The sequence below is a fragment of the Melozone crissalis genome, unplaced genomic scaffold, assembly GCF_028551555.1.
Source record: "Melozone crissalis strain CALT ecotype California unplaced genomic scaffold, PUWL_Pcris_2 ptg000002l_1, whole genome shotgun sequence".
In the NCBI taxonomy this organism is placed as follows: domain Eukaryota; kingdom Metazoa; phylum Chordata; class Aves; order Passeriformes; family Passerellidae; genus Melozone; species Melozone crissalis.
Window position 1 is genome coordinate 10,612,568 of NW_026535780.1, and position 17,067 is coordinate 10,629,634.

Genomic DNA, 17,067 nt, shown 5'->3' on the forward strand with positions numbered 1-17,067 from the left:
AGCTGATGGGGTGCACACCCAGGCTTTGTGGGGGTACTTTTTTAGAGATAAGTTTTTCCCACCCTAGAGATAAGCACAAGACAGTCAAGAAAGTTATCTCCATGAGCCAGAACAAGGACATTTGTCTCTCACTTCCCTTCCTCCTATTGCCCCTTTCCAGCCACAACAATGCTTGGCTGTTATTACAATAATCCTTGATTGGCTCAGCTTCTGGAGTTTGCTACAGACACAACAAGCCCCCTTATCTTCCAAGTTTCCACAGCATGGAACATTTTACACCTGGCTTAATTATCTTGCATGGAGCTGCTGTGGAATTGGCAGCAGGGCCTGTTACCCCATCAGAGAAACAGCCTGGTGATTATCAGACTGAAAAAGAGGAGGCAGAGGCCACAGCTCAAGGGACAGTCCCTTGTTGGGGGCCTGTCCAGCCCACACTCCTGCTCAGAGCAGGGCAGCTGGCACAGGGTGCTCAGGGCCACAGCCAGTTGAGTTTTGAGTATTCCTAGGATGGAGGCTCCATGGTCTCTCTGGGTGATCTGCCCAGGTGTTTGACCATCTAAACACAGAAAGAAGTTTTTTCTTATGTTCAAATGGAATTTCACCTGTCTCAGTTCTTCCCCATTGGCTCCTGTCACTGTGCACCACTGACTGTAACTGACTGTCACTCTTCTTTTCTCTCTCCATCCACTGAATATTTGTCCACATGAATAAGATCCCTTTTAGCTTCCTCTTCTCCAGGCTGAGCAGTCTCAGCTCTCTCAGCCTCTCCTCATATGACAAGGGCTCCAAGCTCTTAATCATCTCCATGGCCCCTCAGTCTGTCCCTGTCTGTCATAGTGGGGAATCCAGCTCTGAACTCAGCACCCAGATGTCTCTTGCTAGGGCTGAGCCAACAGAAGGCTCGTCTCCCTCACCTGCCAGCAGATGTGCCAGCAGCTGGTAGTCACTGCTGCAGGAGTGAACTGATTTTTCCCAGGATTCCAGGGAAATCCAGGGGGAAGCAACTTTTCCCCAGGAACAACCTGTCTGCCAAGTTGTTTTCCAGCAGTTTCTGGACTTCATGGACTTTGTGTTGAACCACTTCTCCATCCTGTCCAGGTGCCCCTGAATGGCAGCACACCCCTCTGACCTGTAGCTGCTCCTTGTGGGTTTGTATCACCTGCAGACTGCTGGGGGTCCACTGGTCACAGCAAAGACACAGAACAGTTCTGGCCCCAGTATCAGCCCCTGAGTGCTCCTCTAGGAACTGGAGACATCATGGTGCACATCACAATCCCCTGGGCCCCACTGTGGAGCCAGTGCACTCAGTTTGGGTTTCCCTTAGTAAATCCATGCTGAGTACTCCCAAGCACCTTCTTGTTCTTTGTATATTTGGGAATGGTTTCCAGGTCTGTCTCATCACCTTCCCAAGGTCTGTGGTGAGGCTGGCTGTCCTACAGCTTTCCTCATCCTCCTCCTTGCTGTCCCTGAGACAGGAGTGATGTTCAGGCCTCAGGATCACCACCACCATTCACAGGACAGTGGGAGTTGCCTCTGACACCTGCCTGCTCTCCTCACGTCCAGGAGTGCATCCCAGCAGCTCCCATGGAGTCCTGAATGCCCACATTGTTTAAATATGTTCCCCAACCTGGTCCTCCTCTGCTGAAGAACTGACTTCTGATCTGGGGGGTTCAGCACCACTGAGTGTTGTTGTTTCACCTGTTCTAAATCAGCATTCGCAAAAGCTGAACCCATGCCACAGTAACCTGGTTTTCAGGTTGGGGAAGGATTTTAACTCCTGCATTCTGTGTCAGCACCTGTTTTGGGAGTACAGCCCTTCCCTCTCCAGCAGGCAGGGGCTTGCCCAGCACCAGCTCCCTGCCCATCCACACAAGAGCTTTGATGCTGTCTGAGACACTGCAGCCTCTCCTGGCAGCCAGTGCCCTCCTGGCCTCCACATCTCCCTCCAGGTGTGCTCCAGGTGGATGAACAGCACAGTGGTTCGGGCAACTCTGACAAGGGCCCTGAGGTCAGCCCTGCTGTACAGATCTGGAGTTGTACTGGGTCACACATTTCCAGGAATGGAGGAGCCTGGGCTGCCTCTTACCAGGAGTGAGGAGAACTGGCTGAGCTGGGGGTGGACATGATTAACACAGCAATGGCTGCAGCCTGCACGTACACCAGAGGCGGGGCAGGCTGAGTCAATCACTTCATAAAAATCTGTACAGCCCACTGCACTCCCCTGAAGGGCAGCACATAGTGATCTCCCCTAAAGCACAGAATCACTTGGGTTAGAGAAGATTTCCAAGATTACAGAGTCCAACCTTTGACTGAATACAATCATGTCAAATAGACCGTATCACCAAGTTCCACATCCAGTCTTTAAGTTCTTAAACACCTGCAGGAAGTGACAGCTTTCCTTAGGCCCAGAGTGATACCATATTCCAGTGACATTATCCAGCTGTTCTTACAAAGGGTAACAAGTACCAGTGTATCACTGTGTGAATCATAATTTAAGTCCATCCTCAAGTCACAAATTCAGCTATTGCCCTATGGTGGAGTTGACTTTGACTGGAGGCCAGGTGTCCATCAGCTTCTCTATCACTTCCTTCCTCAGCTGGAAGCTGGAAAGGGAGAAAAAATAGGATGGAAAATTACTTATAGCTTGAGATAAGTCAGTTTACCAAAGCAAAAGCAGAAGTTTGCACATGCACAAGCAAAGAAAAGAAAAAATAAAATTATTCTCTACTTCCTATCAGCTGCTTCCCAGGAAGAAGGGCCTCAACAACAGAGCAGTTGCTACAGAAGGCAAACATTGTAAAAAATAAATGCACCCTCTTGCTCCTCACTTTTGTAGCTGTTGTGATGCTGATGTCATGCAGTATGGAATACCCCTCTGGTCAGTCTGGCCAGCTGGCCTGGCTTTGTCCCTCCCAGGATCTGGCCCACCTCAGCCCCTTGGTGGCAGGGGATGTTGGAGAGGCAGGGCTGGTGCTGTGCCAGCCTTGCTCAGCAGCAGCCAAAACTCTGGGGTGCTGCCAACACCTTTCAGTGCCAGTGCAGAGCACAGCCCTGTGAGGGCTGCTGTGGCAAAATGAACTCCCTCTCAGCCAGACCCAATAAATACCCAATCACCCTTTGATTGCCATTTGATTTTCATTCAGATATCAATTAATCACCATTTGTTCATTGTTCGATCACTAATAAAAGCCTTTTAGTTAATTCCATGCTGGTTGCTCTTCATGACTCAACTTTGAAGCCAGATAAGCAAATGAAGCTGCAGAGCAGAAGAAAGGGAGCACCATGGTAAGACAGCACAAAAAAAAAAAGAGAAAGGAGAAGGTGAAATGGGTGAGGTGGGAAGTCAGGTGTCACCCAGCATTAACAACCTGAAGTCTTAAATGTTTAACCACACAAGAACTATGTATTTCTACTTTAACAGGTAGGAAAGTAAAGAGTAACAGTGGGAAAATATGAATTGGTGTCACACTCTTTTTTCTCTATTTCAATTCAATTTAAAGCTTTTCCTTTAAATAGCTCTGAAGCCATTTCCCCAAATGACTGCACATATTCTGTCCCTGCAGTAGTACAGCTTCCTAAAGATAGCTAAATTAAAATACACAGAAAATTCTTAATGCATTAAGACTTACATTACTATTGCAATTATTTATGATGAAGCTTCACATTTAGGCAAGAACAGCTACAAGGAGCATTCACTGACAGTGCACATTCACTGGCAGTGTACATTACATTGCTGGGACTCAGCAAGCAGAAAAATCAATAATGATATTATTAAGGAAAGCTAAGGTTCATAGACCAGAAGAAAAACCGTGGAAAATTAATTGTAATTGGTTTCTACATCTGAAGTAGCCCATAAACGTCAGCAGGAATCTTTCCTGTGCTCCAGATCATCACAGTATTCCTCAGCAGGGATTATATCCCTGCATTTCTTATTCTGTATTACACTCACAGTCTTAGAAATTATTTATGAAGCCCTGACTGAACTGATCTACTTTGAGGTGTATCCACAATGCCTGAATTAACTGGCTTTCCATCCCAGAAATGACCTCATCTGGGTGAAAACCACCGGTGCAAGGAATCCCTTTCACTCCAAGCAGGTACAAACAGACCAATGAATAGTGTGCTACAGAAATTAAAATGCAATTAATGCAAATTTTAATTATGGTTCTTAATTTTAACTCCTGTGGCTCTTCAGATGAAACTAGAAAAATTAATATTTAGAATAATTATATAGGTGTGACTAGCAGGCATCAATTAATTATACTCATGACTAATGTCTCATGTGTCCATAATTCAAATAAGTAGAAATCCATGAAAACAGATCATTTCTGCATGTTTGTGTCTTTCAAACCTTGTCCTTTGAATGCCATGTCCATCTCTATTTTGCATTTAGAAAATAAGCACCTTCACCGAATACTGAGGTAATAAATAATCAAGATTATTTCCTTCTAGAGGTATGCCATTTCTTAAAAGCAGATTATAGGGATATTTTGAAGCTGTGCAGCTCCCCACAGTATTGGAATCAAAAGAGTCTTCTTAGCAGCATTGAGCAGTGATGACTGGTAAATGCAGAAACTTGAGAGGAGAAATACCTCCCTATTCCAGGCTTTAATTTATCTGGCAATAACGATGGTATATGACAAATACAGTAGCTGATAGGTGAAAGGAAACAGCAGTCTAACACTGCAGGAAATTCTTGGGAAGCACAGAAGAACTTGGATTACCCACTGTGTGAGAACAGAAGAAGCATCCTGTTTCTTTGAAAGCCTGCAAAGCCTGGGGAAACCACCCAGCTGTCAGGGTGATGGAATCATTGCAGGCCTGGTCAGGCTGTGTGTGAAGGACTGAACAAAGATGCCACACAAAGTGCACAAGTACTGTCTTAACTCTGCACTAAACAAATTCATTTTGCTCTTATTGAGCTGGTGAGTCTGATTTTCATACACTACAGACAGGTGCTGTGTGCAGGCTCTGTGTGGGGTAGAGTGATGCTGGGTGATACTGATGGGATCTGACACATGAAAACAGGAGAGCTCTGATTTCATTATGCCAAGCTGGGCTTGCACATAACATCTCTATGCACTGTCTGTTTGCAGATGTCATTTGCAGCAGAAACTAGCCTGTATGGGATAGAAAATGTAACCACCAAATGCATTATAGAGAGAGCAGCTCCATGTATGCCCTGCAGCAACCAGCAAGTGCCCTTTGTGTACAAAGGTGTGCTGGTTTTGGCTGCATGAGAGGCCATTTTTTCCCCAGTGTTTTGGATTTGTGCTGAACACAAGGTTGATAATATAGAGATGTTTTTGTTATTGCTGAGCAGGGTTTGCACAGAGCTAAGGCCTTTTCTGCTTTTCCTACAGCCAGGCTGGTGAGGAAGCTGGGAGGAAACACAGCCAGGACAGGTGACCCAAACTGACCAAAGGGATATTCCAGAGCAAATGACATCATGCCCAGGATATAAAGTGGGGGGAAGAAAGAGGAAGGAGGGGATGTTTGGACTGATGGTGTTTGTCTTCCCAAATCACTGCTACATGTGATGGGGCACATGTAACAGAGGTGGCTGAACACCTGCCTGCCCATGGTAAACAGTGAATTAATTCTTTGTTTTGCTTTGCTTGTGTGCATGGATTTTGCTTTCCCTATTAAGCTGTTGTTGTAGTGTGTTCGTTAAGTTCATTTAATTCCTCCCCCATTTTATGTATCTGCTCCCCCCCATTTTGTGTAAATTGGTTCTGCCCTCCTCAATTTTCCCGCCACAGCCCTGCCAGTTATATTGTCAATCTTTTAGGTTATATAATTCCTCCTCCCCTTTTTCCCTTGTATGTATGCTTTTCCTCCTCCCTGGGCCAGTCAATCGCCCCCCCACTCCACCTAGTATTCCAGAAGCTTCTCCTCTTTGGGGGTTGTGGTTGGCTGTGGTCCCGGGGCCCCTCCCATACCTGGTACCTATTGGGCTCTCCACTATGTCATTTGTGTTAAGCTCATCCCCTCTTCTCCCCCTATTGGTCTTCTGTAAACCCCTCTCTTATCCACCCCTTCCCTTTATAACCCTGAGGCACCTTGTGTTCTGGGTAATTCGCTGGTACATCAGGGCATCCCGCCTTGGCTGGCATCGTGGGCTTTTCAATAAACCTATTTCGTCCCCAGCGAGTGTCCAGCTCCTTCCTTCTTGTCGTTTAGCAGCGATCCAGTCCGCAACCAGCACAGCCCGAGGCCTTACGACGCCGAGAGGTGCTGGCAGGTTATGCAGCTGGCCTTAACCTCAGCTAGCCGGACTCTGACCTTCTCTGCCCTTGAAGGCCAAATACACCTCGCTGCAAGCTGTCTCTATCTCAACCCCTGAGTCTTCTGGCATTTACTCTTCCAATCCTCTCCCTGATCTCACTGGTGGGGGAGTGAGTGAGCAGCTGCCTGGGGCTTGGCTGGGGTTCAACCACAACAATAGGAAACTGTAGTATGCCAACACCCAGTTTCCACCCCCTGTAAATACCGGTGGTTGCCCAGTTACTGTATGGCCAAACCTGTTGGGAAATTTAGCTGACTAGAGACTGGAAAAGTACAAAGCCGTGGCTAATTCCAAGTTCTGCACCTGCTAGATAGTGTGTCCTTGGGCCTAGCTGTAGTACGATAACAAATAGTGAAAGAAACATGAGAAAAGAGAGATGTAACCCCTAAGGAGTGAGGAAGAGTTCATGGTATAGTTTAACCAATAGATTGCTTGGCTTGCAGAATATTCATAAGCTTATTATTTGCTGTATAAGTGTTTGATGCTTTCTTCAATAAACTGGACCTGTGATGAACCATCTAGTGTCCTAGTCCCCTTCCTTCGACACAAACCCAAGCCACAGTGGTGCCACTTCAGAGCTCACCTTTGGCACAGAAAAACTCAAGTACTGAATCTGATTCCTGCCTGGTGATGTCCGTAGAGATGGAGACCTTGGAGCAGAAAGCTGTATAGGTATAGGCAGCATTAGTCAGGAAAGTTTTCTAGCATCAGAAAAGACATCAGGGAGCACAGGTGACTGCCAGCATCCCAGGAGAGCCTGTTGCAAAAGTTTCTCTCGTTCCTGTTGATTCCAAGTTGAAAAAGAAAACTTTCCTAGAAAAAGCAGAGTAAGGCTCAAGGTTAACAGAATCATTTATCAAGGGCTCAAGAGCAGATGGAGGCAGGGGCTCTGGAGAAGGTTTCCTGTAGGTGACCCTATGTTATCTCAAATCTTGATGGATTTATGTGTCTGCAACAGCTTGTGCATCAAGATGGGATCCTTATCACCAAAATACATTTCAAACCCCATTTTAAAAAGCAAAACCAGAATTAGCCAAAATTCATGCACATCCACCATATTCCCAAAATAGTGACTGATTTCTTGTTACCAATGACCTCCTCTGCAAGAGTTTCCTCCAGCAGACAGGAGAGCAAAGCACTGTTCTGGCGGAGGAAGTGCAGAGGCAGCAAATAGATCCAGTCACAAGGAAGGTGGTAAAGCTTTGTAACTTAAAACCTTAATAGCAGGCTTTTATTTATGTTGAAATATAGGTGAGGGGTTCATTTATACCATACATAAAAAGTTTATGAACCAGTGCTCAGCACTGTGCCCAGGAGCCCCACATCAGCCTTTGGGTCCAGGATCTTGATTCACAACTACATAAAACATGTCAGGACCCATCCTGTGGTGCAGCATGGCCCACACCCAAAATACGCAGTCTGGTTCACCCAGTGTTTGCAATGATCCCTCCTCTAGGCTATTCCCTTTTCCCCGAAGTCGTTCCCAGGAGGATCCAAGGCCATCATTGGCAGAGCACCACCAGTGAGGGGCAGGGACAACCATTATCCTTGGGTGTCTCCCAGGGCAGGTCAAGCAGGGACCGTGGACCCTTATTCCTTTGCAAGCTTCCCCTGCCTGTCCTGCCCTTAAAGAATCACAGCCTAGAAGCACCCATGAGGTCAAACTCACACCACCAGTGCTGCCATGAGTGTGCTGACACTCACAGTTAGAAGTCAATGCTTGAACATACAATTCTGTGTGTTTTTATACTGTGTATATATATATATATATATATATATATATATATATATATATATATATATATATATATATATATATATATATATATATATACTGTATACTATATACTTTTACTAGGCATGACAAATTTTCAGGACCATATAAGTATGAGCCCCTACATCAGGGCTATCAGAAACCACACCAGGATTAAGATGCCCTTGCCTGAATGAAGGATGTGAATCTGCACCTGAAGGAAACAAGCTGCATCACAGAAACCTGAAAAAGCTGTAGTTGCATAAGAATGGCTCACAGGTAAACAAGGTGTTGAGCCAAAGAAAACTCATATGTTCCCACAAAAAAAAAACAAATTAGCTACTCTAATAGCATAGGTGGAACCATCTAAAATTGGATGAGTATTCAACACACCCCACTGGGTGCTTCTCAAGAGCTGGTGACTACCTGTGTTCCTATTGCCTTAAGGTTAATGAGTATTTCAGCGTTTGATCCATGGTTCTGCTATTTGTCATTGCTGGATTGGCAACCTGTGCTTGAAGAGGGTTTTAAGCTCTAAAACCTGGATGCAATACTAGAAATCACTTCTTCAATGGCCCTTGACAATCTCTACCTTCTGAAAATGATACCAGCAAAGGCCAAACACTTCACTCTGCACCTTCCCTTGACCCTGCCTGAAGTTCCTGCTCTGCCATACACCAATCAGTGCAAAGGCCTATTTCAAGCAAAATTGTCATGTGCTTGCTTTAGCCCTTCCCTAACAATTTCCAACATCCTGTTTACCTTTTTATCTGGTGCTGCCAGCTGGGTGGAAGCACGGAGAGGACCAGTCATGGTGATTCCAGGACACTCTCAGTTGGGTTCCACCATCATCACTGGTATTGGACAGCAGCACAAGCAACACGTGTGTCACCAGGTGGATGATTTGCTCAGCCTGGTGGCACAGCTAAAGAGAGGAAGCAGGATGGTTCAGGAGTGTCAGGGAGTCTGAGAAGGAGACTGACTGGTAGAACCTGCCTCCCTGAGACAGGAACAACCACCAGAAAAAATATATGATCAAGGGTCTTCTGTATCTCCCTCCCCCCATCAGGCAGAAAACAGTGGCTCCAAAGAAAGGAATAAATGGATAAAAAGTCCTTACCTGGGCAGCAGATGAAATCCCTCCCTGTCCACCTCACTCTCCCAGGTGCCTCTGTACAGTATGCTTGAGGCTCTGGAGGTGGAATGCCAGTCAATGTGTGATGAGGATGAAGGTCCAGCTATACCAGAGGCATTGACAGAGTCAGAAAGGCCTAAACAAGACATCACAACCACCTCTGTGAGGAAGAAAAGTTGGGTTGTAGTTGTTGGTGATTCCTTTCTAAGGGGAACAGAGGGTCTAATATGCTGGATAAATGCTCCTGTTGGAAAGTCTGATGCCTCCCTGAGATCCAAGGTCAGGACAATTCCAGGAAACTTCCTAGCCTGACACAGCTCTATGACCCATTACTGGTCTTTCACGTGGGTGGCAGTGGAGCCACAACATCCCAATCCAAGGGTCATCCAAAGAGACTTCAGCACCTTGGCTTTGTTGATGAGGGAATGTGGAGCACATAATTTTTCCCCCTCTCCTTCCAGTTGCTGGCAAAACCAAGAAGTAATAAACAGATGGACCCAGCCCAGTTCATGGCTCTGTGGCTGGTGTCACTGCCAGAATTTTGGTTCCTCTGACAATGGGATGGGCTACCCAGCACCAGGCTTGTTGCCATCAGGTGAGATTCACCTTTCTCAGAAGGAGAAGGGGCTCTTTGCTCAGGAGCCAGGGGGGTTCATTGAGAGAGCTTTAAACTAGACATGCCAGGGAAGAGGGATAAATAATATCAGGCTTGCCTGTGACAAGCTCTGGGAGGATGCACCAAGGTTAAAGAGACAGAGTGCTAATGAGGGCCCTCAGACAAGCAGCTCTAGTGGTGTTGTCCTCATTGGAGAACACTGTAAATCTTATGGAGATGAGCCAGGGACACCTGGGATAATAGAGGCAATCAGGGAAACACCAGTGAAATACCTCAAAGGAATTAAGGGGTGAATCTCTAAGAAGGTGACACAGGTGACAGCCCAGCTGAAGGGCCTCTACACCAATGAACCCAACAGACATGAGCTGGAAGCCACCATGCTGCTAGAAAGCTGTGACCTACTTGCCATTGCTGAAACTTGGTGGGACAGATCCCATGACTGGAGTGAGGCTATTGAGATGGGAACCTTGTGGTTGGTGTCACTACAGGCCGCTGCAGAAGGGGAACCAGCTGATGGAGCCTTCCTGCTCCAGCTGCAGGAGGCATCGCACTCTGTGGCATTCACATTCTCTGAAAAATTCCCTCAACCAGGGTTTTTCTCCTGGGAAGCTGAAAGGCAGTGAGAGAGGCCTCAGAGAAAAGGAAAACAATTCTTATCTCATTTGCTTCTCCTGCGTTGTGCTCATTTGGAATGTGTTTGGAGATTGTTTACCCACAGGTGATTGCCTGATTGGATTCTGGTGTGAGCTGTTTTGACTCATTGGCCAATTGGGGCCAAGCTGTGTTGGCACTCTGGAAAGAGTCACAAGTTTTCATTATTATCTTTTAGCATTCAATAAGTATCTTTTCTGTATTCTTTAGTATAGTATTCTTTACTATAACATAGTATAATAAAGTAATAAATTGGCCTTCTGATAAGATAGAATCAGATGCATCATTCTCTTCTCCTCATTGGTGAATGTGCATTTACAATAGCACTCACAGACTCCTGTCCTGCTGGGGGATTTCAACCACCCTGACATCTCCTGGGGAAGTAGCACAGCAAGCTGTAAGCAGTGCAGGAGAATCCTGGAATGCCTGGAGGGCAACTTCTCCAGCCAGGTAATAGCCAGTCCTGCCAGAGGGGACACAATGCTGGACCTGATGGCCGTGAGTGCAGTGAGCTCAGCTGGGACACCAAGACTGGAGGCAGCCTGGGCCGCAGGGATCGTGCAGTGGTGGAGTTCACACTCCTGAGGAATGTGGGTCAGGCAAAGACTAAAATGTGGACCCTGAATTTTAGGACAATAGGACCCCCTGGAAACTGCCCTCTGGAACAAGGCAGCAGAACAGAGCTGGCAGATCTTTAAGGATGCTTTCCATAGAGTGTGACAGACAGTAATCACCAGGAGCAAGAAATCAGGCAAGGAGGGCAAGAGATTGGTGTGGCTGAGTAGGGACCTGCTAGTCAAACTACAGGGCAAGAAGCAAATGAACAGGCAGTGGAAACAAGGACAGGTAACTTGGGGAAATTATAGGGATGAGGTTTGGTTGTGTTGGCACAGGGTGAAGAAGGCCAAGGCACAGCTAGAACCGAACCTGGCAAGCCTCAAAGAATAACAAGGACTTTTACAGATTTGTTAACCAGAAAAGGAGGGTCAAAGAAAGAAGTAAGGCCATGAAACTGGTAACAAGGGATGAGGAGAGGCCTGAGCTACTCAACAAGTTTTGTCTCAGTCTTCAATGGAAACCTCTCTTCCACGCCTCTCAAGTGGATGGACAACAGGATGGAATCTGAGGGAACAAAGTGATTCCCTCTATTAGAAAAGATCAGGTTTGTGAGGAATCTGAGTAGCCTGAACTTACAGAAGTCTATGGGACCCAAAAAGATACCTGCCTGTTTTCATTATATCACAAGAGTTTTATTGTCATTATATTGTAAAGGTTCCATATTGCTAGAATTTCGTACCTCCTTGATGTTTCTGGTAGGAGCTCCTCTAAGCACTGACTCCTCCTTCTTCTCACAGAAGGCAACTGACTCCAGTTCCCCTCAACCAACCAATCCACTCTTTTATAACACTCTTCTTATTGCCTACAGCTGTGGCCTGTTATAGTCAGGCCTGCTCCTAATCTTTAATAATTAACCCAGCTGCAACTCTTTAGGGGGTAAGATGACTTTCCATACTACATTAATTTACTTATATTCTATCCCCTTACACCTGCCAGAGTCCTGAGGGAATTAGCTGATGTAGCTGCCAAGCCACTCTCCATGATATCCAAAATTCATGGCAATCAGGTCCACACAACTGGAAAAGGGGAAATGTACCCGTCTTTAAAAAGGGTAAAAAGGAGATAGGAGGGAGTATGACGGACATGGTGGTTAAGATAGCAATTGTAATGCTGGTTGGTTTGCTAGTACGTCATTGTTTTATATGGTTTATGGTGTGGGGAAGGAGTGTAATTGTTGCGCAGTATGCGAGATGAAGGTAGGAGAATAGGCTTAGCAGGGAGAGGAGGGAGATAAGTGTGGCTGCTGAGGCTATGTCTTGCTTAGTTAGTTCCTGGATAATAAGTCATTTGGGCAGGAATCTTGCCAGGGGAGGGAACCCTGCAAGGGAGAGCAGGGTTAGGAGCAGCATTGCGTTCAAGGACAGAATTTTGGTTCATGCAGTCATTAGGGTAGATAGTTTTAAGACTTTAATTGTGTTTAGGGTGAGGAAAATGGTTGCAGTTATTACAGCGTACTGGTAGAAGTTGAGGAGGATGAGTTTAGGGTTGTAGATGATGATGATTCCTACTCAGCCTAGGTGAGAGATGGAAGAAAAGGCTAAGATTTTTCAGATTTGTGTTTGGTTGAGACTCATTCATCCCCCTAGGACTGCTGAGAGGATAGCTAAGATAGGTAAGAGAGTAGGATTTAGTGAGGGTGAGGTTATGTAGAGTGATGTGATTGGGGGGAGTTTTATGATAGTAGATAGGAGGAGACCGGTGGTGAGAGGAGAGCCTTGGAGTACTTCTGGGAATCAGAAGTGGAAGGGCACTAGTTCTAGTTTTATTGCAATTGCTGAGGTGAGGATCAAGCAGGATGTTGAGTGGGCAAGCTGGGTGATGTCCCACTGTCCAGTATGTCATGCCTTGGTTATGCTGGAGAATAAGACAAGGGCAGAAGCAGCTGCTTGGGTTAGGAAGTATTTAGTGGCAACTTCAATGGCTTGTGGGCAGCTCCTCTAAGCACTGACTCCTCCTTCTCACAGAAGGCAACTGACTCCAGTTCCCCTCAACAAACCAATCCACTTTTTTATAACACTCTTCTTATTGGCTACAGCTGTGGCCTGTTAAAGTCAGGCCTGCTTCTAATCTTTAATAATTAACCCAGCTGCAACTCTTTAGGGAGTAAGATTACTTTCTATACTACATTAATTTACTTATATTCTATCCCCTTACACCTGCCAGAGTCCTGAGGGAATTAGCTGATGTAGTTGCCAAGCCACTCTCCATGATATTCAAAAATTCATGGCAGTCAGGTCCACACAACTGGAAAAGGGGAAATGTACCCATCTTTAAAAAGGGTAAAAAGGAGGAACCTGGGAACTACTGACCCATCAGCCTGGGAACACTATGGAGCAGATCCTCCTAGAAGCTGTGCTAGAGGTGATTCAGCTGTTCAAGCCAGACAGCTTCACCAAGGACTGTGAGGGGTGTGTTCATCTGTGGACAAGAGAAGGACTACAGATGTCAACTCTCTGGACTTCTGTAGGGCCTTTGACAAGGTCCCCCACTACATCCTTTTTGAATTGGAGAGCTATGGATTTGGTGGGTGCACAGTTCTGTGAATAAGGAACTAGTTCAATGGTCACATCCAGAGGGTAGTGGTCAATGGCTCAATGTCCAGACTGTAGTGATGAGTGGTGTCTCTCAGGGCTCTGTATTGGCATCAATACTGTTCAATATGTTTCTCAATGACACAGACACCAGAATTGAGTGCACCCTCAACAAGTTTGCAGATGAAACCAAGCTGAGGGGTGCAGCTGACACACCTGAGGGACAGGATCCCATCCAGAGGGGCCCTGACAGACTTGAGGACTGGGACCATGGAACTTTCATGAGGTTCAGCAAGGCCAAATGCAAGGTCCTGCACAGGTACTGAGGAAACTCCTAGTATTTATAAAGGCTGGGGAAGAAATGGCTCAAGAGGAGCCCTGCCAAAAAGGACTTGGGCGTGCTGGTAGATGGGTCTGGCCATGACCCAGCAGTGTGCACCCACAGCCAGAAAGCCAGTTGTATCCTGGGCTGCATCAAAAGCAGCAGGGCCAGCAGGGCAAAGGAGGTGATTGTCCCCCTTTGCTCATGTGAGAGTGTCCCTAGAGAACTGCATCCAGCTCTGGGGTGCCCAGCACAGGAAGGACACAGACCTGTCAAAGCAGGGCCAGAGGAGGGCCTGGATGATGTTTAGAGGATGAAGTCAGTCTCCAATGAAAACAGACTAAGAAAGGTGTTCAGCCTGGAAAAAAGGCTCCAGGGAGACCTTATTGAGGCCTTCCAGTACTTGACAGTGTTCTATAAGAAGGATGGGGACAAACTTTTCAGCAAGACCTGTTGCAATAGGACAAGGGACAATGGTTTTAAACTGGAAAAGGGCTGATTTATACTAGCAATAGGAAGATGTTTTTACAATGAGGATGTTCAGACATTGGAACAGGTTGCCCACAGAGGTGGAGGGTAGACAGCCAACCCTGCAAACTTTCAGGATCTGGCTTGACAGGGCTCTGAGCAACCTCATCTAGCTGAAAATGTCCTTGCTCATTGCAGTGGCGTTGGAGTAGATGAGATTTAAACATCCCTTCCAAAACAAATTATTCTATGATCAGGATTATTTTCCTATTTATGTTACTTTGCTTATATTTACAGTGGATTTCAGTTATCATTGAAAATCCTGCCCGCTTTTATTGTCAGTACCTTGAGTAATTTCATCTCAGCAAGCTTAGTCATGCCTCTGTTCTCTGCACAGCACAGGAGCTGGTGCACCTCTTTGGAGCTTCACAGGGAACAGTTTAGGAACTGCTGACACTATTTTCCATGTAGTACTGTGTCCTGCTGAACAAGCCAGAATTTCAGGATGAATAATTTATCAACTGCCCATATTTATTCTGGATTGAATGGATTTCACTTTTCTGCAGAATACACAAGCTGGTTTCAGAGAGCAGTATGTACAAGGACTATGATCCAACAGTAAATTAATACCCTCCTGTCACAAAACAACCCATGAGCACCAACAGTATTGCAGCAAAGACCAACACAGGTTGGTGGGGATGTGAGCAGCCTTTGAAGCAGCAAAGGTGACAGATTACACATGGAAAGCCAGTACAGGCAGCATGTTCCACACCTTTCCCACCTACCCCACCCCTGTGGTGTTTATGAGATCTCTAGGACAAGGTAAGAGATGAGAATTTGACTCCATGTTCTCAGAAGGCTGATATATTATTTTATGATATTATATTAAAAGAAATTATATACTAAAACTATACTAAACTATAGAGAAAGAATACATCCGAAGGCTAGAAAAGAATGAAAAATAAAAACCCATGGCTCCTCAGAACCTTAACACAGCTGGACCATGACTGGTCATTAAATTGAAACAATTCACATGCTGGGTAAACAATCTCCAAATCACATTCCAAAGCAGCAAAACAGGGAGAAGCTGAAGCTTCCCAGCTTCCCAGAAGAAATCCTGATGAAGGGATTTTTCAGAAAATATCATGGTGACATACCCTGTCTGCAGTGCAGCAGCTGAATCCTGTGTCCAGTCTCAGGCCCCTCACTACAAGGACACTGAGGGGCTGAGTGAGCCCAGAGAAGGAAGTGGAGCTGGGAAAGCTCTGGAGCACAAATATTGTGAGGAGCTGCTGAGGGAGCAGGGAGTGCTTAGCCTGCAGAAAAGGAGGCTCAAGAGGGACCTTATCCCTCTCTACAACTGCCTGAAAGGAGGCTGCAGCCAGGTCAGGGTCTGCCTCCTCTCCCAAGCAGTCAGTGACAGGACAAGAGGAAATGGCTTCAGGCTGTGCCAGGTGCAGTTCACATTGTACATCAGAAGAGTTTCTTCACTGGAAGGGTGGTTATGCACTGGAATGGGCTGCTCAGGCAAGTGTGGACTCACCACCCCTGGAAGTGTTCAAGAAGCAACTGGACATGGCATTTAGTGCTATGCTTTAGTTGACATGGTGGTGTTCAGTCAAAGCTTGGACTTGATCTTGGCAATCTATTCCAAAGTTTATGATTCTATGATTCCATGACACTGTCAGTCTCCTCTTTCCACCACAAGCAAGTTTTCATACTCCTGCACCATGTGAACATCTACAAACCCACCACTATGTAGCTACTTCTCTTCTTCCTCTACCCTCTCCAGCAGCTGCAGCAGTCCTGGAACAGAGGGATAACCACATCTCACAACTCCTATCTCCTTGTGCCCACAACACTTACCTAACAGCACATCATTGCCATTAAATGTTGCAGTGTAGAAATCCTTTGAATTAACCCCTTCAGAATTAGAAAATAGATAGACAAGTCACAAGTTGCATCAAATATGCCTGCCATTCTGCTCCTCTCAGATTCTGAATCGTGCCTGTGACAAAACCTTCCTCACATGCTGCTTTATTTGTGGCATACAGGTGTAGAGAATGAAAATAAGGATTTACACACCATCTGTTGCATGCTGTAGCTCAGCACTAGGTGCTGCTGGATTCCATTTCTCTGTTTTACCTATGGACATGACTTACTCACTGCCAGCTCTACTCTTCCTAGCCTCAGCTGACTCAAGAACTGCTTTTCTCATGATTTCTCCACCACCACCCAACATCCCTCTGCATCCATGAGAAAATAACTGCAGTCAGGGACACAGAACACAGCTTGAAATTCTGCCCTGCAGCTCTTCCCCGGGGCAGAGCTGGTGGGCCACCACCAGCAGGAGTCGGCACCCAGCCAACGTACCAGAGAGCAGCTCATCAGCAATCTCAGCCAGAAGCCCCATCCTGTGCTGCTGTGTCCCAGTGATCCCACTCTGGCTGATCATCCAAAGGAAGCCTTTCCTCTTGCCCTGAGGACAAGGCAGAAGCCATTTCATGGCTGTATTTTCAGGCTGATCCTTCTTACACACACACCCCCCCCCCTCCCCATTTATCTCTCCCCCCGCAATTTCCAATAAGTGATTGCTACCCTGATCAAGACACTTCACCAGGCACTGAATTCAGGACAAGAAAGGAAAAAGTCCTTATATATATATACATACATTTAAACATAAA

The 17,067-nt window shown here is 46.2% G+C and overlaps 1 pseudogene; it reads right to left on the reverse strand.

Annotated features, from left to right (window-relative positions):
• Positions 1-2,521: 2,521 nt before the first annotated feature.
• LOC128933415 (NADH-ubiquinone oxidoreductase chain 2-like) lies at positions 2,522-14,761 on the reverse strand (annotated as a pseudogene).
• Between the last annotated feature and the right edge of the window lie 2,306 nt (positions 14,762-17,067).